Raw genomic sequence first — 23918 nt, forward strand, 5'->3', positions numbered from 1 at the left:
GGATCCTTCTCCTGTTCTGACCTATTGTCACCAGCACCTCTTCCCCCAATGGATGCCAATCCAGGTCAACAACTGGGTCATCCATGACCTCATCTTCAATATCATCTGCACCTTCCTCTGTGTCACCGTGTAAGGTGGTATAGTATGTGGGAAGGGGCACCTGAGTTTCATCAGGGTCTGATTCGGGCTCAGTAGACTGTGAGGGCAATGTAGTGCTGTGGGTGAATGTACCAGCAGATTCATCTAGCAGTGCACTCCATGTCAGATTCATCTTGGACTGGGGAATTCAGTATTTGACTTGATAACCCAGGAATGGTATGTGAAAAGAGCTCCATGGATTAATCTGAAGTGTGTGCTGCAGCATCCTTCACTTTTGGTGTGGGTGAAGGACACAACGAAAGGTGTTGTTCCTGACCAGAGGCCTGCAGTGGCAACTCTATGCTTGCAGTTTTTGTAACTTCAGAAGAGGAGGCAATAGAGCTGGAGGCTGTTTCGGCAATGTAAGCCAAAACCTGTTCCTGATGCTCCGGCTTTAAAAGCGGTTTACCTACTCCCAGAACAGGGAACCTTAAAGGCCATCTTGTGCCAGACGATGACGCAGGCTCAACACCTCCTGCCTTAGCTGCTATTGTGCTTTTGCCAGAACCAGCCGATGCACCACCACCTGTTGTGAGTTCATTTTTCCCTTCACCGCTGAGGTCTGATGAACTCCCTCCTCTGGTGAAGGAAGGTAGTGAGGCTGATTACCAAACACCTGGGCAGCTTGATGATGACTGGGTGGCTGGAATTGAGGACTGGATATAAGGCAGTCGACGCCCTTCTGCCTTGCTGGTGATCCTGCTGGATTCTTGGAGACCAGTCTGATTCCTGCATCTCAAAGCTAAGTTTTTCTGCTCTGCTTTGTACACTTCAGTTTTGTTTTTGTTTTCCCTTGTTTTTTGAGAGTTCTGCCATCCGCGGCCGGGGGTGAGCTGAATTCCATTTTTGTCTCTGATCTGTTGATCTTTTGCTCTGTCTTCAGAATATACCTGAGTGCTGATTTAGTCTTTTGAAGCCTAGCGACTTCAGGTCCTGCTTTTCCTATCAGTCGGTTGGCACATTTTGGATAGGGTTTTTGCGGATGGCAGACAGCAGCTTTCCTATCCTGTCCTATTTTAGTTAGCTTGGGCCCCATCATTTGCTCAACCTATCTTTCTATCTGTGTTAGTGTTTTCATCTTGCCTCACCGTCATTATATGTTGGGGGCTGCCTATTGCTTTGGGGTCTGCTCTGGGGCAGTTTAGTTTTTCCCCTTTCTGTCTTTAGGCTATGTAGTTCTCCGGCTGTGATCGAGGGGTCTAGGGCACCGTAGGAACCCCCCACGGCTACTGCTAGTTGTTGTGGATAGGTTCAGGGGTCTGCAATCCAATAGCTGCCAACCTCTCTGGTTTTTCTGGACTTAGCTAGTATTTTGTTTTTTCCTCCTTCGGTGACTCATCATAACAACCACCACCACCATCAGTACCAGGTGCGCCCCCCTGCCCACATCCACGGCCTTTTCCACAAGACTTCCTCATGTTTGGGAAAATGTACCAAAAATACCAGCAGAGAAATGGTACTGTATGCGTAGTGTACAGCTGTATAAGGTGTATGTAAGAAGTGAAATCTCCGTATGTATTTTGTGAATCACAGACGCTCACCCAGTAGGTATTTCACCATAATACAACAAGCAGATATGCGGTACTGTATCAGAGGTTTACAGCTGTATACGTTGTTGGGGAAACTGTCAATCTCCGTATATGTATGTATGGAATGTCACACACACACGCTGACTCTGTGTAGATGTGACAGTAATAAGAACACCAGATATCCGATACTGTTTGAGAATCGGACTGCAGCTCAATACGGTGTATGGAGAAGTGGAAATGTCCGTATATGTATTTACAGAGTCTCACAGACACACGCTGACTCTGTGTAGATGTGACCGTAATAAGTACACCAGATATCCGATACTATTTGAGAATCGGACTGCTCAATACGGTGTATCGAGAAATGGAAATGTCTGTATATGTGTTCATGCAGTGTCAAACACACACGCTGACTCTGTGTAGATGTGCACTGACCGTAATAAGAACACCAGATATCCGATACGGTTTCATAATCGGACAGCTCAATACGGTGTATGGAGAAATGGAAATGTCTGTATATGTGTGATATACAATGTCTGTGAGGTACAGGGTTTTGTCTACAAAAATATGATGTTTTCTGTTGTAACTTTCCAGAAAGATCCGGCACTATATGACAATGCAGGCTGCTAGCTCTGCAGCTTCACCCCTCCTCCCTTCACACACACAGAGCAGTGTCACCTCCCTCCTTTACAGCCTGTGTTCACACTAGTAATAGGAGACCCCCTGCTGTTACATGTTACAACCATTTGGCTCCTCTTCTCTCAGCTAAAAGAAAAAAAGTGCGGGAAAAGGTCTTTGTCTGAATTAAAGGTTAGAAGTAGAGTTGAGCGATACCGTCCGATACTTCAAAGTATCGTATCGGATGGTATCGGCCGATCTTTAAAAAAAGTATCGGTATCGCCGATTCCGATACCGGAAGTCCCATTCAAGTCTATGGGACTTCCGGTATCGGAATAAGAAAAACCCTTTCCTGCCCTTGTAAAGCCTCTCTGGGGTCTGTACGGGCCTTTCGGGGGGCTGTGCCGGCCTGCCAGGGGGTCTGTGCAGGCTCCGGTGGTCTGTGCCGGCCTGCCGGTGGTCTGTGCAGGCTCCGGGGGGCTGTGCCGGCCTGCCGGGGGGCTGTGCCGGCCTGCCGGGGGGCTGTGCCGGCCTGCCGGGGGGCTGTGCAGGCTCCGGGGGGCTGTGCCGGCCTGCCGGGGGGCTGTGCCGGCCTGCCGGGGGGCTGTGCCGGCCTGCCGGTGGTCTGTGCAGGCTCCGGGGGTCTGTGCAGGCATCGTCCGATGGGACTACAAGTCCCATCGGGCGATGCCTGCTACCATGACAGTGATTGACACATTAGCCAATGATGGGACAGTAGTAGTCCCATCATCCGGCTAATGTGTTAAATGTAAAAAAAAAAAAAAAAATAAATAAATAAATTACATGCTACATACATACAACATGCATACTACATACATGCTACATTCATACTACATACTACATACATGCTACATTCATACTACATAAATACTACATGCAACATACATACTACATATATACTACATGCATGCTACATACATACTGCATGCTACATACATACCACATATATACTACATACATACTACATGCATGCTACATGCATGCTACATGCTACATACATAACACATATATACTACATGCATGCTACATACATACTACATGCTACATACTACATATATACTACATGCATGCTACATACTACATGCTACATACATACTACATATATACTACATGCATGCTACATACATACTGCATGCTACATGCATGCTACATACATACTACATACATACTACATGCTACATACATACTACATATATACTACATACATACTACATACATACTACATGCATGCTACATGCATGCTACATACATACCACATACATAACACATATATACTACATGCATGCTACATACATACTACATGCTACATACATACCATATACATACTACATGCATGCTACATACATACTACATGCATGCTACATACATACTACATGCTACATACATACTACATATATACTACATGCATGCTACATACATACTACATGCTACATACATACTACATATATACTACATGCATGCTACATACTACATGCTACATACATACTACATATATACTACATGCATGCTACATACATACTACATGCATGCTACATGCTACATACATACCACATACATACTACATATATACTACATGCATGCTACATACATACTGCATGCTACATGCATGCTACATACATACTACATACATACTACATGCTACATACATACCACATATATACTACATACATACAATACATTCATACAATACATACATAGACATACAGTACATATAACATAGAGTAACATACTTACCAATACTTGTCACATTGTTCCCCGAAGCCATTGTCTTTTCCGGAATAAATATTAACATAACAAACCACAAAAATACTCACCCACGATCCGAAGCAGTCCACGAGTGTGTCCCACGACGATCTTGGGTAGAGAACTGCAGCATCAGATGATGCTGCCGTTCTCTACGGGCTGCAGGAATCCAATGACGGAAGGTAGGTATCCTTCCGCACTGTATTCCTCCGCCACTTAAAAAAAAAAAAAGTCCCTAGTCTCACTTTATGCCATTGCTGTGTGGGAAATTCCCACGCAGCAATGGCATAAAGTGAGACTAGGGACTTTTTTTTTTTTAAGTGGCGGAGGAATACAGTGCGGAAGGATACCTACCTTCCGTCATTGGATTCCTGCAGCCCGTAGAGAACGGCAGCATCATCTGATGCTGCAGTTCTCTACCCAAGATCGTCATGGGACACACTCGTGGACTGCTTCGGATCGTGGGTGAGTATTTTTGTGGTTTGTTATGTTAATATTTATTCCGGAAAAGACAATGGCTTCGGGGAACAATGTGACAAGTATTGGTAAGTATGTTACTCTATGTTATATGTACTGTATGTCTATGTATGTATTGTATGAATGTATTGTATGTATGTAGTATATATGTGGTATGTATGTAGCATGTAGTATGTATGTAGTATGTATGTAGCATGCATGTAGCATGTAGTATGTATGTAGCATGCATGTAGTATATATGTAGTATGTATGTAGCATGCATGTAGTATATATGTAGCATGTATGTAGTATGTATGTGGTATGTATGTAGCATGTAGTATGTATGTAGCATGCATGTAGTATATATGTAGTATGTATGTAGCATGTAGTATGTATGTAGTATGTATGTAGTATGTATGTGGTATGTATGTAGCATGTAGTATGTATGTAGCATGCATGTAGTATATATGTAGTATGTAGTATGTATGTAGTATGTATGTGGTATGTATGTAGCATGTAGTATGTATGTAGCATGCATGTAGCATGCATGTAGTATGTATGTAGCATGCATGTAGTATGTATGTAGCATGCATGTAGTATGTATGTAGTATGTATGTAGCATGCAGTATGTATGTAGCATGTATGTAGTATGTATGTAGTATATATGTAGTATGTATGTAGCATGTAGTATGTATGTAGCATGCATGTAGTATATATGTAGTATGTATGTAGCATGCATGTAGTATGTATGTAGTATGTATGTAGCATGCAGTATGTATGTAGCATTTATGTAGTATGTATGTAGTATATATGTAGTATGTATGTAGCATGCATGTAGTATGTATGTAGCATGTAGTATGTATGTAGCATGCATGTAGTATGTATGTAGCATGTATGTAGTATGTATGTAGTATATATGTAGTATGTATGTAGCATGTAGTATGTATGTAGCATGCATGTAGTATGTATGTAGTATTTTTTTTTTTTTTTTAACATTTAACACATTAGCCGGATGATGGGGCTACTACTGTCCCATCATTGGCTAATGTGTCAATCACTGTCATGGTAGCAGGCATCGCCCGATGGGACTTGTAGTCCCATCGGACGATGCTTGCACAGACCCCCGGACATCAGCACAGCCCCCCGGCAGGCCGGCACAGCCCCCCGGCAGGCCGGTACAGACCCCCACAGGGTGCACAGACCACCGGCAGGCCGGCACAGCCCCCCGGCAGGCCGGTACAGACCCCGGGCAGTCCACACAGCCCCCCGGCAGGCCGGCACAGCCCCCCGGCAGGCCGGCAGAGACCCCCGGAAGGCCCGAAATGACGGCGCATCATGATGCGCACACACCGCGCATCATGATGACGTCAGGCCGTCAATCAACTGAACTTCCGATTCCGATGCCGAATTCCGATATTGAAAAAATATCGGAAGTCGGTATCGGAATTCCGATACAGCAAGTATCGGCCGATACCCGATACTTGCGGTATCGGAATGCTCAACACTAGTTAGAAGTAAACCTTTAAGAGCCTGCCCTGCGAAAGCCCTATAACATAGAGATATAATAACCATATCTCTGTGATCCGAGCGGTCCCAGCTCCGCTACAGTGTCACTTCCGCAGTTCTACCATGTCCAGAACCTGAGATATGATTTGCTCCCAAATGGGCGGTCATATCGCATAGATGTTTGATGTTTCCTTGATGGGCTCATTACGCTGGGAAACATGATACCACTGATGAGTCTATACCAGCTTCTCCCAAATTTATAGCTAATCTAAGTTTTGTAGCCAAATTATAACTTGGATGAGAGAGGTGGGATTAACCCAGAATGCACCTCTCCGTGATGTCACATCGCAGAGTCTATAAGGCATTCCCTTGGCAAAACCAGCAGAAGAGCTCCAGTCCTTGTGCTGACAAGAACTCCAGATGAGTGGAGATGTGTGGCTCCACCCCCTCAGCCGCATGGGTTTTGCCTAAAGAGACATGAACAACCGTGAGTGTACTTTCTATGTTCATCCATCTTTTATTTTATATTTGTAACTGTACATAATTAATGTCTCAAATTTATAGCAACTTTTATCTGTAATCACTGCCCTACTTTTCCGGGGAATAAATGATTTGATGTTTAGTCTGCCTCCATGCTCTAAGAATCGAACTATACGCCTTTGATAGATAATCGCTACTAATTCAAGGGGTTTGCCACGGACCCTCTTAATTTAACACTGTGAATTAAGTAACCGTGACTGGTGGCAGCACGTTGTGTACGGCTATTGCGGCTTGCTGGCAGTCTAGAAGGGTCTTATATTGCTGAATGAGGGGCTGCGGCCACAGCATTGATAATTCCCTTACTGCAGAAGCCTAATTGCCGGTTCACAACAGGCAGCCCGTCCGGCGACTAATTATCCTAGGTGCAGTTCCCTGACTGACCTGAGGGTAAGGGGGGCGCCAGAGAGCTGCAAGTCCCAAAGTGGAACTGAGAAAGTGGGATATACATAAATCCCTGCAGTACTTGGAAGATTGATAGCAGTGGTGGGGCATCCAAATTAAACTCCCCCTGTGGCAAATTGTCAGAGCGAGATTAGCTTGCTGGATATTTTTGGTCACATGGTGCCAGTGGTGGGATAACTAAGATAAGCCCCCCACTGTGCCTGTGATAGCCGTGTGCCGGCAGTGTGTCTCGTCCCTCCGTCCGCTGATACACCCGTGTCAGTGGTGGGACTGTGACATAGTGGTGACACAGGGTCCTCTGTCCGTCGCGTTTTGGTGGCAGCGGGACCCCCGTCAGTCGCCGTATCAGACGAGCAGCGGTGGGCTGTTCGTTACAATATGTATTTACAGAGTCTCACAGCCACATGCTGACTCTGTGTAGATGTGACCATAATAAGAACACCAGATATCCGATACTGTTTGAGAATCGGACTGCTCAATACAGTGTATGGAGAAATGGAAATGTCCGTATAAGTATTTACAGAGTCTCACTGACACACGCTGACTCTGTGTAGATGTGACCATAATAAGAACACCAGATATCCGATACTGTTTGAGAATCGGACTGCTCAATATGGTGTATGGAGAAATGGAAATGTCCGTATATGTATTTATGGAGTGTCACACACGCACACTGACTCTGTAGATGTGACTGTAATATGAACACCAGATATCCGATACTGTTTGAGAATCGGACACCTCTATACGGTGTACGTATGAAAAAATGTTAATCTCCGTTTATTTTTTTACCAAGTCACACACATATAGCATGTATTTGTCCGTGATACCAGCAGGTACACGGTAGTGTGTGAGGAGCGTACACCTCTATACAGTGTGTGAAAAAATTTACACTCAGTATCTACTGTGCAGAAAAAAAGGAATAAAAGGATTTTTGCTTTTAAAAAAGCACTCTGCACAGCAGTGTGCAAACAGCAATGCAGCTATCAGAGAGCCTTATACAGCAGTCTAATAACCAACAGAGCTGCTGCACAAAAAAGTGTGAAAAAATGAATGATTGGTAACTGCAGAAAAAAGGAATAAAAATATTTTTGCTTTTAAAAAAGCACTCTGCACAGCAGTGTGCAAACAGCAATGCAGCTATCAGGGAGCCTTATAAGGCAGCCTAATCACCAACAGAGCTGCTGCACACAAATATAGCCTCCCTTGTCACTGCACACTATACTGTTGTGTTGTACAGTGACATTCGCTATCAGCAGACGCAATTTTTTTTTTTGGCCTGCCTAAACTCTCTCCCTATTGAGAACGAGCAGCAGCAACCTCTCCCTATGCTAAGATCGGCAGAAGTAAGATGGTGGTCGGCGGGCACAGACTTTTATAGGCACTGTGACACCACACAAAGCCAGTCAATCACTTGAATGCCCTTCTCTAACATGGTGGGGGCCGCTGCCTATGTAATTGCGTTGCCCACAGTGTGCCTCCTTGATGATTGACTGAGAAAAGGCGCTGGAAGCATTGTGGGTAACGCGACTTTGGCACTCAAGTCGGCGACCTCATGGCCGACCTCACGCTATGGTCAGGTTTCAATCGGCGAAACCCGACTTTAGCCAGAGTTGGCGGATTCTGAATTTGGCAGACTCGTTTCGCTCAACTCTAATTATAATGCTTTTGGTTTTACTGGTGTATGAATTTGTAATGTGATATGTGTAAGATATGTAGTGTACATCAGATTATAAAAGTGTGTTGTGTCAACAGGGTATAAACTAATTTTATTAATTTGTGGACATGTGGTACACTTTGAAGCAGTTCTTAATGCAAAGGCCAGGTTTCTCAGGGCAGGTTTCAAAATGGTAAGTTGTGTCCTTTTGGATTACCCTCTTGGAGCATACTCTGCACCATTTTTGTTATCGTCCTGTCCTCGCTGTTTGGGAAACCTGTCCTGGGAAATGTTGACCTGGGACAATATGGACACTATCAGATTCAGAAGTACTGGAAACCTCACCTCCCTGAGTGCCAAAAATTAGGGCCTTGAAAACTTCCTCCTGAAAATGCAGATCGGAACAGCACAAAAACATTGTACAGTGCCATCTGTACAATGTGCATGGCCAATTTTTTTGTGCCATACTTTGGGTTTTCGCATGGCACTGAATGGTTGGAGGACCTGATCTGAGAGCTCTACACCCTTCATGTACCGATTGTAATCCAATATTCAATCTGTCTTGGGTACTTGTGTTTTGGTGCCACGAACAGTGACAAGGGAACTGTTGTCACAGTGTATGGTGGTCAAGATATAATAATAATAATAATAAATTTTATTTCTATAGCGCCGACATATTCCGCAGCACTTTACATCCCTTTTGTCCTTATACTTGACCACCAGCATGTTGTCACTGAATTGGGGTCTGCTTTCACCTTTTCTCAGTGTTTGCCCAATTAGCGGCTTAGGGAGGCTTCGCTGATTTTTTTGCATGGTGCCACATGCAGCTGTACCTCAGACAGAGAGGGTCTTGAAGAGCGGGATGCTAGAGTAAAAGTTATCAATGTAGAGGTGATAACCCTTATCCAAAAGTGGGTGCAGCAATTCCCACACAATTTTCTCACTTACCCCCCAGGATGGGGGAGCATTCAGGGGGGTTAATCTGGGTTTCCTTCCCCTCGTAGACCATAAATCTGTGGGTGTACCTGGAGGTGCTCTCGCACAGTTTGTACAGCTTTATTCCATACCTGGACCTCTTACTGGACAGGTATTGTAGGAATTTTAGCCTCCCATTGAAGTGAACGAGAGATTCATCAATAGCGATGTCCCTCTGGGGTGTGTACATCTCAGCAAATTTTCTGCTGAAGTGTTCAACCACTGGCCAAATTTTATATAGACAATCAAATTTAGGATCGTCTCGGGGAGGGCACTGTGCATTATCACTATAATGCAAACATTTATGGATCACTTCAAACCGTTTCCTTGCCTTGGCCATGCGGAATACCGGTGCACTGTAGAGAATGTCAGTACTCCAGTATTGCCGAAGCTCTGTTTTTTTATTATGCCCATATGCAGCACAATTCCCCAATATGTCATCATCTTTGCTGCAGTTACAGGGGTCCATGTGGCATATGATGACGTGGGATTTTGGGTGAAAAATTGTTGGGCGTAGAGGAAAAAGAATGTGAATAGGTCAATTTCAGTGAGGCCAGTGGTGTCAAACTGGATTCCTGAGTTGCCAATGAAATCCAGAATGACACAGGCTGATAATTTTCAGGGGGAGCAATCCATATGGAATCGATTGCTGTAGGAGTTGCCTGGGTCCTAGGGCACCTTGCTGATGGTCCTTCCTCACTAGATGAGGAGGATGAGGAATAGAGGAATGTGGGATCTTCCTCACTGGCTGAATCCGCATCGGATGCAAGGATGGCGTAAGCCTCTTCTGGTGAATAGCGTCTTCTTGACGAATGGGCCATTTTTATTTTTTTTCACAAACCCCAGGGATGTGTGTGGAAGTGGTGCTTTTACACGTTAAGGCTGTGTGCCCACATTGCATTTTTTAAAGAGTTTTTGAAGCATTTGTGCCGGATCAGATGCTTCAGAAACGCTTAAAAGAAGCTTCCCATTCAATTTAATGCATTTTTGGCTTTTTGTGGCAATGCATGTGTTTTTTCCGCTCAGAAAACGCTTAGCGGCTAAAAACGCAGCATGCTCATTATTTTCTGCATAGGTCCGTGTTTTTAGCTATTTCCAATGTTCCCAGAAACCGCGCAGAAAAAAATGCATCAAAAACACGCTTTTTTTGCAAAAATCGCGCAAAAAACGCACGAAAATAAAACGCGCAGTTTCTGGGAAGAAGTCCGGTTTTCTGAGCATTTAAAAACGCTAACGTGGGCACATAGCCTTAATGTGTGTGACTTTTGTAATAGGGTACAATTTATTATAAAAAAAAACAGAGAGAAAAAGTAGAGAGATAAAATGTAGGAAAGAAAAAAATGAAAAGAAAAATAAGATGTAAAAAAAAAAAGTTTGTAGAAAATAATTAGACGTTCACTACACTAATGCCCTCCCTATAAATTTACCAGATGCAAATAATTCTTTTTTACAAAAGAGAAACGAACGCCAACAACAATGCACTGCCTAAAAATGTATTCGACGCAACTAATTATTTTTTTTGCAAAAGAGAAAAGAAAGCCACCAAAAATGAGACCTACGCTCTCCTAATGCACTAGCTAAAAATTTATTCAGTGCAGCTAATTATTTTTTTTGCAAAAGAAAAACAAACGCCACCAAAAATGTGACATGTACAGTCACCAAATGCATTAGAAATTACCCAGCGATAGCAGTTTTTTTATGCAGGAAAAAATGCTACCTCTCTACCTATAAAACTCTAAGTTTTTTTTTCTCTAAGACAAGATCGGACATCACCAAATACTAATGTTGGCTATACCTAACACACTACTACTAATTGACCAGCCAATCACAGCGACCACCGATGTGGAGGGGGGCTGACGTGCAGGGATGGTCTACTGTCAGGGACAGCAGCCATCGGAAGCCAATCATCACGTGATGCAGCGCGGTGAGAGGAAAATGACAGCGCCGTACTAGTACTGCTCTGGACAGAAATGCAATTCCTGCAGAGCAGTACTAGTTTAGCGAAGGTTGTGAAGAAGTTAAACAGAAAAAGAATGTGAATAACTATGCTAATATACAGCAACAACAGTTCAATTTAGCCCCCAAAAATGCCCCAATTTTTAGCCTACAGATAGGTGAGGCCTGTGATGGAGATCCCCCACTTTTAATTTTCTGGCCTGTATGTTTTTAAACACCAAAAGAGTGTGAATAAATAGGCTAAGACACAGCAACAACAGTTCAATTGAGCCCCAAAAAATGTCCTAATTTTTAGCCCACAGATAGGTGAGGCCTGTGATGGAGATCCTCCTCATTTAATTATCTGGCCTGTATTTTTTTTTAAAAAAAACATCAAAATAGTGTGAATTACTAGGCTAAGACTCAGCAAAAAAAGTTCAATGAAGCACAAAAAAATGCCCCAATTTTTAGCACACAGATAGGTGAGTCGTGTGACGGAGATACCAGACTTTAAATTGTCTGGCCTGTGTTTTTTTTTACAGCAAAATTGTGCCAATAAATAGGCATAGACACAGACTTTAATTACTGTATTGTTAACACTGTTACTTATGACTTGTGTTTTGAAACTGTTATACTGTAAAGCGCTATATAAATAAAGATTATTATTATTATTATTATTATTATTATTATATAGACACAGCAAAAAATATTCAATGGAGCCCTGAAATGACACAATTTTTAGGACAATGATAGGTGACTCACCCCCAGAGGCCGTGGGGTACTCTGTGCTGGGCCCGTTGATTACAATGGGAGATGTCACAGTGGCAGTGACCCGGTCTGTGGCCTCAGGCGGTTAATGTAAAAGGGGTAGAGTGATGGGGATAAAGTCATTGAGATGATTCGTGACACCACCTGTGTTTTCTGGTCAGTTTGACCAGCGCTGCAGGGTTGCTTCTCTGGGATAGATGGTGTGGTGCAGCAATGATGTTATAGCCCTCCACAGGTAGGGCTGTAGTCCCAGGGCAGAGTAGATGAGGTTGGCAAATGAGGAGATAGTGAGGAGAAGTAGATGGTGCAGTGTTAGGCACAGAGATGTAGCAGTGCTGAGTGGGTTGGCGCAGGAAGAAGACAATGAGGCAGATGAATGCAGTTCCAGCTCTTTTACTCATGTTCTTGGCACAGACAGATGCCCGCTTCAATGCTGCGGTCTCCAGATCAGGGGCATCCAACTCCCAGGCAGATGGAATTAACCTTTCCAGCTCTCCCTTTCGTGTACCTGTTCTGAACATCTCCCCACTAGCGCTTATACTGAGGTACTTGTAGTTGTGTGTTAAACCCAAGTTTCTCCTCTCAGATGTTCCTTTGAACTCTACTCGCATGACAAGTGACTGTAACCTGCTTCGGGGACTCCATCCGCCATGTCCCGACTCACACTTAGGTTGCCACCGTGTCTTCGAGTCTTTTGTGGGAATAGAGTGGTCACAGCTCCCTTTCCTCCGGTGTCTGCTGCTGGAACATTAGTTTCACAAACAGCCTCGGGGACCGGACCCCGGACATGCGCTTCAAACTTGAGGAAGGGTTCTGCTCAGACCCTAGTCCATAGTTCTCTTCTCCTTACGTTCTGTACTAAACTATCTTCCTTCTGAAGAATCAGGCATTCTATGGCCCTCTCCTGTGCCAGCAGTTCCAGGTCACAGGAGTCTGCTGCAGCACTTCCTCCACTCCATCCCTCTCAGGGGATCTTCTCTCACAGACTGCCCTTTTCCTAATATTCTCTCACTCTCATGTGCAGTCTAAGCTCCACCCACCTCCCAGTACTCTTCGTGTTCCAAGCAGGGAGCCATGAAGGTTGCTCTGCTACACTACTGTGTTTGTGTGGGATGCAGGTGTTGGAGGCTGGTCAGGTGTTCCATCTTACCTGGAGAGTGGGATACTACACTTCAGGAGGAGGTGCAGTACCTCTGAGGAGACTGAACCCTCAGGGGCGCCACAATAGATGATCCGTGTGGCAGACAAAACACAGGGTAAACTATCTGCCCCGTAGGTAAAGATATTTTTTTAAGCAAACTGGTGTCAAGAAGTTGTATAAGACAATCCAAAAACAATTACAGTACCACAAAAATGTCAGAATTGTATGCCCACTCAGATGTGATCTCTGTGATGGCCAAACCCCTGTTCAAAATAGCTGTATTTGAAAACTGTACTATGGAAAAAGTCTGGCTGTGTTCTGCAGTGCCAACAAGCAAATGCAGAAAAAAAACGTGCTCTGGATTGCTTTTAAATAAAATAATCAGGATTAAGATGCAAAAAAATATTCCTGGCCATTGATACCTGGGTCTATGTATATACGGTCAATATCTGTAATAGGCAGCAGCACCAGACAGTAATGGAATGGACCCTCTTCCACTATAAAAATAAAGTATGCCACATACAATGCCTTCTGCCTAGCACTGATATCTCGAGACGCACTGATATATACAGCCACATACACTGCCTGTCTACCTATCACTGATATCTATATTCCCCGCAGTAATTAGTCCTTAGAAGGACTGTTGGTTTAGCTGGATTTGTAGATTCAACAATGGTATACCCACAGTAACTGATACCCCACCTATTCTGTCCTTACCGCTGCAACAACTCTCCCTACACTCGTGATTCTGGAGCTGACTGGGATGAGCAGGGCAGTGCCAGACCTGATATAGACCTGATGATTCTGCGTGGCCAGCCAATCACTGTAATTCCACAACCAACATGGCTGCGGCATTACAGTGCATGGCAGACAATCCCTGCATGTTGACTGGCACTCTAAAGAGCACCAAACCTGCAGGGTGGGGTCCCGAGGACCCGCTGATCAAACCCAGAAATGCTCGGCACTCGCCAAGCATCACAAGCACTGCGATGCTCGGGCGAGTACCGAGCATTACCAAGCATACTCACTCATAACTAGTTGTAACCAGAGCAAATACCTAATTCTTTTGGACCTGGCTCATCCAAAATCATGGACATAAGCCTCTTCCTTATCCTGACAGACACACATTGTCAGAGATTGCTTTTACAGCATGGCTGGGAGGATAGTAATTGGTGGTTATATGAGAAGCAAGTGTGATAATTCCCATTCCTTCTCCTGATTTGGTTTTAACCCATCCTTCACTCCCTGGAGCATTCTTCTGTTATATGTGAGTGAATATTTGTATGCTTGGTATTTTCCATTTCCTCTGTTTGTGTTATCTTGTTTGTCTGCATGGTGTAGTACGGTGCACAACTACTTCCCTGAGTGGGGGAAGGGTCGGTTATAGGAGATAAGGCAAGGTATGTGCTCCCAGCATCTTCATCTTCAGAAGTATTCTGGGGAACAGGGTGAGTTAGGGCACCTCCTAGTGTTAGGGACAGGGAAGGAGACGCTGGTACCGGGTCACCTGACAACAGAGTCGTGACATCATACATCATGCTACTGATTGTCCATTTTCCTTCCCTGTGGGTATAATGCTGCACAGACAACAAAGGGTGAGGTTAAAACTGCGTGGCAATACTTTATTGAACCACCAATAGACAATAACTTAGAGTACAGTCCCAGCAAGTAGATAAGATGCTGCAAATTACAGAGTCTCATCATTCCGCTGGCTCACCGGGACTGGAGCATCTGCGAATTTGGGGCTTCCAGGGCTGACTACCCCCATGAATGGCATCCCACCTTTGACAGGCATCCACAGAGAGGGGGTAATGACTAGTTTAGGTCGCTGACTGTCCTTTGGGGTTCATGGCCAGGTAAACTCATTGTCCCAACCTGAATTATCCAAATATTTTTGAGGGTTAACTGATGGTCAATGGAGCAAATCTGCATTCCTCCTGCTAGTCCCTTATGCTGGCATCTGTAGAATCTCTCAAATCTCTATCCCTCCAGTTGGAGCCATGGTGTCCTGTAAGCTATTCTGTAAAGTCTCTCTGGGAACAACTGACCTCCAGGCCATCATCCACAGCTAAGGGGAAGGTGGGATGAGGTCAGCTCTCATTGTTCAAGTATGCAATCAATCCACATAATTTATTCTTCAATGTTTGCAGATTAACAAGATGCATAGACAATGGATAATCAATATATTAGTAAATATAGATTGTTCAATTACCCTGCATCCCTGTCTTACAGATATAGCAGCACAATGAGTTGCAGCAAACCTTCAACCTACAAGAAGAGTCAGCGTGCAGTCTCATATGAACAATATCTCATGTCTCTGGGCCTACTGAAAAAATACGCCTGGATAATAAAGAATAAAAGAAATTAACTGTGCATCTCACCTAATGACTTGAAATTTACTGCACATTTCTAGAAAACTCTGGAACAGAAAGGGTCAAGTGATGATCTAATAATCGGCTACACAATGTGTGAATAGAATTTTGTAAAACTCTGTTCACAAGCATTGTAGTGCCTGAATTAAAATAATCATTATTTTTAACAAACTGTTATATATGAAAAATCCCCCTAACAGTCTCCTATTAAAAAGAGCAAGCATTAAAACACTTTGCTCTTGCATTTTTTTATTGTTGAATTTAATGTGGAGAACAGTAACATTAACACGGAGGATAGGGCTTGCTGAGTTTTTAAGACAACACAGCAAGAGCTCAATAAGGCACAGAGTAGCAATACACAGTTTGAATGGTAATTTATAATTCTGCATTGACTTACTTATAACATCTAGCCGCCTAGTTATTTTAGATAGTAAAAATACGACAAACACAGCACACAGGTATTGCCTGAAGCTAGCCGAATGGATATTGCCCCAGAAGTCTTTTTGACTGTTTAATATTTCAACATCTGGACCTATCAAGGATATTGTGGTTCATGATTATTTGCTGTGTTACCACCTATCCATTCATGCAGCATAAAAAAAATATATATCCTTTATTGTGATACAGAATGACCAATGCATTGCATGTGTGTCTAAAACGGATGTCCATATGCATGCTGTATTACTAATTTTCTACGCTTTTACTGAATAATATATTTCCTTTACATATATTGCGCTCTTACTTGCAGAATCTATGCTGAAAATGTAGCTAATATTGTTCCCACAAGTACAGATTATCTTATAAAAATTCATTAGCAGATGTTCTCTACAACATTTCTGTAATCACACAATAAAATAACATTAAAAGAGTCGAAGTCATAGTATGTAAAATTAAATTAGGTTTTTGAGATAATTTTGATTTATCCTTAACTTTATTAAATCAATATGGACATTTTTAACATTATTTTTTTAAATACTTGACCATTAGAGATGAGCGAAACATTGAAAGTTCACAAGTTCACCGATTTGCCATTCAGCAACTTCCTTCTTTTCTCTACAGTGGAAGTTTAGTTCCTTAATTAGAAGAAAGGGAGATTCAGCAGTGAGCTAAATGTCCTCTAACTTTCTTATGCTTAATACCTTTATATTTTACTGTAAAATACATTTTTTTCCTTTGGTTTTACTACTATTTTGACAAACTGATAGATTAAAATTTTTTTCAGTAGATACGCTGAAGGGCGCAATACTTTTAGTGCTGTTGTGACAGTAATAGATTCCCAATATTCAATAAATTATAAAGAAAACTGTGCCCAACAATATATAATGTATACCGTGGGTACGGAAAGTATTCAGACACCTTTAAATTTTTCCCTCTTTGTTTCATTGCAGCCATATTTAAGTCACATGCTGTCCATTCCCTTGTGATCCTCCTTGAGATGGTTCTACTCCTTCATTGGATTCCAGCTGAATAGGACTTGTTTTGTAAAGGCACACATCTCTCTATATAAGACCTCACAGCTCACAGTGCATGTCAGACCAAATGAGAGTCATGAGGTCAAAGGAACTGGCCAAGGAGCTCCGAGACAGAATTGTGGCAAGGCACACATCTTGCCAACATTACAAAAGAATTACTGCAGTACTCAATGTTCCTAAGAGCACAGTGGCCTCCATAATCCTTAAATGGAAGAAGTTTGGGTCCACCAGAAGTCTTTCTAGACCTGGCTGTCCTGCCAAACTGAGCAATCATGGGAGAAGAGCCTTGGTGAGAGAGGTAAAGAAGTACACCAAGATCACTGTGGCTGAGCTCCACAGATGCAGTAGGGAGATGAGAGAAAGTTCCACAAAGTCAACTATCACTGCAGCCCTCCACCAGTCAGTGTTAGGGCTGGCAGAACGCACCAAATAATAAAGAGATGGCAATAAGGTGAGTTTGCAGCATGGAGTCCACCATGCAGAGATGTTACCTGCTGCTCTTTAATGGCAGACACTAAATGGTGGTATCACACTGGACACACGTGGGTTAAACGCCACCCCGTATGTAGTAGCGACGGGCTCTGTTGCTTCACAGAGCCACTGTACCGCGTAACACAAATGCTGTACCCTGTTACCTGTCACAGGGCACAGCTGAGTCTGCGCTAGTGTACAGTCACAAGACTCTGCCCCAAGGAGGCAGGGTAAGAGCCTCTCTAGATCCACTAGGCGCACGGCGTCGCAACTGCGACCGCCACTAATAGACACTGGCTACTGTGGAGTGCAGCGCAAGTGTACAGTGGCGTACAAGCAAAGCCACTACTTGGAAGAAAGGCAGAGGATCCCCAAATCCATGTGTGAAAACTTGTTGCATCATTCCCATGAAAACTCATGGCTGTACTAGATCAAAAGGTTGCTTTTACTCAATGCTGAGCGAAGGGTCTAAATACTTATGACAATGTGATATTTCGGTTTTTCTTTTTTTATAAATTTGCAAAAATTTCTACATTTCTGTTTTTTTCAGTCAAGATGAGGTGCAGAGTGTACATTAATGAGGAAAAAGTTATCTTTTTTGACTTTACCAAATGGCTGTAATGAAACAAAGAGTAAAAAATTTAAAGGAGTCTGAATACTTTCCATACCCACTGTATAAAAAAGTCCCTGTCCTTCAATTTGAATAACTGCTTACTGTAGAGTGGGGAAAATAAGTATTTGATACACTGCCAATTTTGCAAGTTTTCCTACCTACAAAGAATGGAGAGGTCTGTAATAGAGATGAGCAACTTTGCCTTTTTTCGGGTCGAGTCGGGTTTCATGAAACCCGACTTTCTGAAAGGTTGGGTCGAACAAAATCGGCCGATTATTGTGAAAACTCGAAGGCCGACTGAAACACGAAACCCAATGCAAGTCAATGGGGAACCAAGGTCGGCAGGGAGTGGAGGACAGGAAACACACCTACAGTGCCCATTTTAATGTCAAAAACATCAATTCTTATTACTTAAGCTTGTCAAACTTAATTTACTTTATAATAATAGTTAGGCATTGAAAACTGGGGGTTATTGGGCTAAAGTTGTGGGGGGGTGGGACTGGCTCCAGATTTTCGTGGGCCCAGGGCCAAAGAGTGTCAATGGGCTCCTTTAACACATACCACAACTCATGATCCTCTGATACGGCAGAGAAATAGCAGTATAGTACAATGAAAAATGCTTCACTTCTTACATCTCATGACTGATATCCATTTTAAATTCTCAAATAGCTCCAAAAACGGACAGTATATTGCTCCATACAGTATTATAGCCACCGCATAGTGCGCTATTCAGAGTAATGAGGCCCATATATTTCTCCATACAGAATCATTGGTCCCATATAAATGCTTGAAACAGTATATGATGAGCTCCACATAATGCTACAGTATATGTTGGTCCCCATGGATGAAGCTCCACTGTGTTATGGGCCCAAATAATGCTCCATATATAATGGGCTCCATTTCTAATGCTCCAGTGCATAATGGGCCCTGCAAATGCTGCTCCAGTGTCTGATGTCCACCTTTGGAATGCTCCAGTGTATGGTGGGCCTCATATATCATTCTCCAGAGTATAGTGCTCCCCAAAAATAGCTGTCCCAACATTGAAAACAATTAAATAAGTCCAAGATTAAATCCTGCCTGCATAATCCCTATATAATGCCACTTACAAAGGGGGAGCTTGGTCATTTTAGCCTCTTGGCTACACCATGACTGCTATACTTTACATCTATGCTTAGTACCCTATGGTGTTTATTTTCATGGCTCAGTTGCTTACATTTGTTATTACTTGCATTCATTATTGTACTATAGTCGATTTGGATGGATTATTCAATGGATCATTATGTTTAGTATTACATCTCTGAACATTTCTTCATTGCAGGTATGCTATTGTATGTGATATATTCTAGAGCCTTTTTTATGTATGTCCACTTACTGGAGGGAGCTCTTTGGGCTTTATTATAAGCTTTTGTGATAGTTTCATGTCATTGTATGACTTTTTAAATGTTTTTACATGGATGTTGTCTTTTTGTTACCAATAAAATTTGTAATTTTGCAGTGATCCCTGCATTTTGGTCAGTAGCTTTTTCTCCATTTTCTCATAGTTTGTGTTTATACTGACTGCTGGTTGATCCGCATATCTTATTCAGTAGTGCCCTCCTGAGTTTTTACAGAGTTAAGGCTGGAGCGCATGGTCGGGATTCCGGTCTCCAAGTTTGTAGGGACACTGACGGTCCTGCAGCAGAAACCGGAGGAAGTAGCAGCTGTAAATGCTCTGTTCCCAACTAAGGCTTGGAGGCCCCAGCAGCGATGTGTGTGAGCGAGAAGGAAAAGGCTATGGCTGCCTGCCTTATGAGAAAGTTCCAAAAGAGAGTCAACAGGGGGAACTTCAGTGAACTTAGTACTGAGAGTACCTCAGGTAAGCGCTAGAACAGAGGCCACACTACCTATCTGCAGAGAGAGAATTCCAAATTTGCTTCCAGGCTGACCAACTCCTTCTCCATCTGTACTCTGGGTCCTGGATGGCACTTACCAAGTACAGGTAAAGGAACTACACGACTGTGTCTGTCATCTTTCTCCTGCGCCTGGCGCACGGCTCTGCTACATCCTGCACTGCACACCATCTACCAACTCTTTCCTCTGCTCTGCGACTACGGCCCTACCTGTGCAGGGCTTCTACAACGTAGCTGCACCACAACATCTATCCCAGAGAAGCGACACTGCAGCGCGGGTCAATCTGATCAGAAACCACAGGTGGCGTCACGTATCATTCACCTATAAACGTTATTCACCCCTTTGCATGGACGCCCAGGGCCACAGAACAGGTCATCACCACCAACGTGACACATCCCTCTGAGACACCGGCCCGGTACCGATTAACCTCACTGCCCTGGCTGGCCACCCACATTCCATGTCAGATTCATCTTGGACTGGGGAATTCACGATTTGACTTGATAACCCAGGCATGGTATGATAGAAAGAGCTACATGGACTAATGTGAAGTGTGGCCTGCTGCATCATTCACTTTTGGTAGGGGTAAAGGACACAAGTAAAGGGGTTCTTCCTCACCAGGAGCCAGCACTTGATGACTCAATACTTGCATTTTTTTAAACTTCAGAAGAGGAGGGCATATTTGCTGGTGTCTGTTTCGGCAATGTAAGCCAAAACCAGTTCCTCATGCTCCGGCTTTAAAAGTGGTTAACCTACTCCCAGAAAAGGTAGCCTTCCAGGCTTTCCGGAGCCAGACCATGACGCAGGCTCAACACCTCCTGCCTTAGCTGCTATTGTGCTTTTGCCACTATCAGCAGATGCACCACCACCATCAGCACCAGCTGGCCCCCCTACGCCCACGTCCGCGGCCTCTTCCACCAAACTTCAAAATGTTGCAGAACATGAACCCAAAATAACATCAGATATATGGTACTGTATCTGAAGCGTAAAGCTCTATACAGTCAAAGGATGATTGTCAATCTCCCTATATATACCATCAGTCACACAGACACGCTCACAGGCTCAGTATGGATTAGACAAGAATATAAAAAGTAGAAAAAGTGTACAGTATCATCAGATAGCAGGTATATATAGTATAGTTTAAACATTCTAAATCTCCGTAGATATTTCAGGAGACAGATACAGACGCTCTCAGGCTCAATATGGATTACAACACAATATAAAAAGCTGTAAAACGGTAATGGATCTGAAGAGTACAGCTGTACACAGTGTATGAGTCATTGTTGTCAATCTCAGTCAGAAAATAACTCTCACTTGGTCAGTTTGGATTAGACAAGTATATAAAAAGCAGTAAATGGGTAATGTATCACAAGCGTAGAGCTGTATACACTACTGTTGGGATAATTTTTAAATGTACATCTAAATTGCAGGAGTAACCCACAGACTGTCACAAGCTCAGGACGGATCACACCACAATATAACTAGAAGATCCACAAGAAATAATCACACATGTGGGACAATGTTCCTGGTGTCAATGATACACTTTGAGTGGTGGGTGGAGGAGGACTTCCTGGCAGAAAGGGTACAGTATCACCAGTAGAGTTGAGCGACTTTTGGTTTTTTAGGGTCGAGTTTCGTTTCATGAAACCCGACTTTTCCAAAAGTCGGGTGGAGCAAAATCGGCCGACTATAGGGAAAAGTCGGGGGTCCGACCGAAACACGAAACCCAATGAAAGTCAATGGGGAATTAAAGTCGGCAGTGAGAGGAGGACAGGAAACACACCTACAGTGCCCATTTAAATGCCAAAAGCATCAATTCTTATTACTTAAGCTTGTCAACCTTAATTTACTTCATAATACTAGTTACGCACTGAAAAATGGGGGTTATTTGGCTACAGTTGTGGGGGGGTAGGGCTGGCTCCAGGTTTTCGTGGGCCCAGGGCCAAAGAGCGCCCCTTTAACACATACCACAACTCATGATGTTCCGATATGGCAGAGAAATAGCAGTATAGTACAATGAAAAATACTTCACTTCTTACATCTCATGACTGATATCCATTTTAAATTCTCCAATACCTCCAAAAACGGACAGTATATAACTCCATACAGTATTATGGCCAGCGCTTAGCACGCTATACAGAGTAATGAGGCCCATATATTTCTCCATCTGGAATCATTGATCCCATATAATGTTTCAAACCGTATATGATGAGCTCCACATAATGCTATAGCATATGTTGGTCCCAATGGATGAAGCTCCACTGTCTTATGGGCCCAAATAATGCTCCATATATAATGGGCCCCATTTCTACTGCTCTAGTGTATAATGGGCCCTGTAAATGCTGCTCCAGTGTCTGATGTCCACCTTTGGAATGCTCCAGTGTATGGTGGGCCTCATATATCATTCACCAGAGTATAGTGCTCCCCAAAAATTGCTGTCCCAACATTGAAAACAATTACATAAGTCTCCTTGCTAGGGAATCCCTGCACTACTCTGAGCTCCTTGTCGTCCCCATCTTCCATCTCACTGCACTTGGCTGTTTAGGCCCTCCCACCGGCAGAGACACTTTTGCGTACTATGCGGTTCCCTGTGCCAGTGCCATCGCCCATGAGTAAGCCCCCCCCACCTGCTCAAGGAACCTACACTTTCATCTGCACCTTCCTCTTTGTCACCGTGTAAGGTGGTATAGTATGTGGGAAGGGGAACCTGAGTTTCCTCTGGGTCAGATTCTGGCAGTGTAGAGTGCGAGGGGAATGTAGTGGTCTGGGTCAATGTACCAGCAGAATCATCCAGCAGTGGCAGGGCCTCAGTGCACTTGTGGCGTCCCCCAAGAGTACGGTCGCCACTGTGGCATTACCTTCCTCCTAGGGAGTGTGTTGTCAAGCTTGGGAGCAACAAAGGATCTCTCTAGCAGTGAAACCAACACACAACACATTTTCCACTCCAGGCTAGCAGGGAGACCTCTGAACCTGACTGCTGAGGAGCTGCTCTCTGTGGTCGGGAAGAGGTAAGTTAGGGCACTCTGTGCAGGGAAGGGGAAGTGTGTGGATGTGAGAAGGGGAGCTGGAGGATGAGCAGAGTTAAGGCGCACTCCTAGCTGGAGCACATGGTCCCGATTCCGGTCTCCGAGTTTGTAGGGACACTGACGTTCCTGCAGCAGAAACCGGGGGAAGTAGCAGCTATAAATGCTCTGTACCCAACTAAGGCTCGGAGGCCCCAGCATTGACGTGTGGGAGCCAGAAGGAAAAGGCTACAGCTGTCTGCCATACAAGTAAAGTCTGAGGAAGATCTGTTAGACAGGAGGCGCTTCAGTGAACCACGGTCCTGTGAGTGCTTCCCCCACAAGCGCTAGAAAGGAGACGTTCAGGAAGGTACATGTTGGCGGAGTGTTGGAAGGGAGCTTTCCATTTTGGTCCCGGAGGTTGGCTGAGGTCCTGACCTGGAGGACACAGCACGGAGGCAGGCATCTGTGTAACCTGCAGACTGTGAGTAAAGCTTTGGAACTGCACGCTCTGGTGTCCTACAGTTATTCCAGCACCGCTACATCTGGGTACCAGCACCTACACCGCCTGTGCCTTTCCCCCATCACTACATCTACACTTCCCTGGGACTCCAGCTCCACTTGTGGGGAGCTTCACCATCTTTGCTGCACAACACCATCAGTCCCAGAGGATCT

This window comes from Dendrobates tinctorius, unplaced genomic scaffold (genome assembly GCF_039654945.1).
Source record: "Dendrobates tinctorius isolate UK_male_01 unplaced genomic scaffold, ASM3965494v1 ptg000062l, whole genome shotgun sequence".
NCBI lineage: Eukaryota > Metazoa > Chordata > Amphibia > Anura > Dendrobatidae > Dendrobates > Dendrobates tinctorius.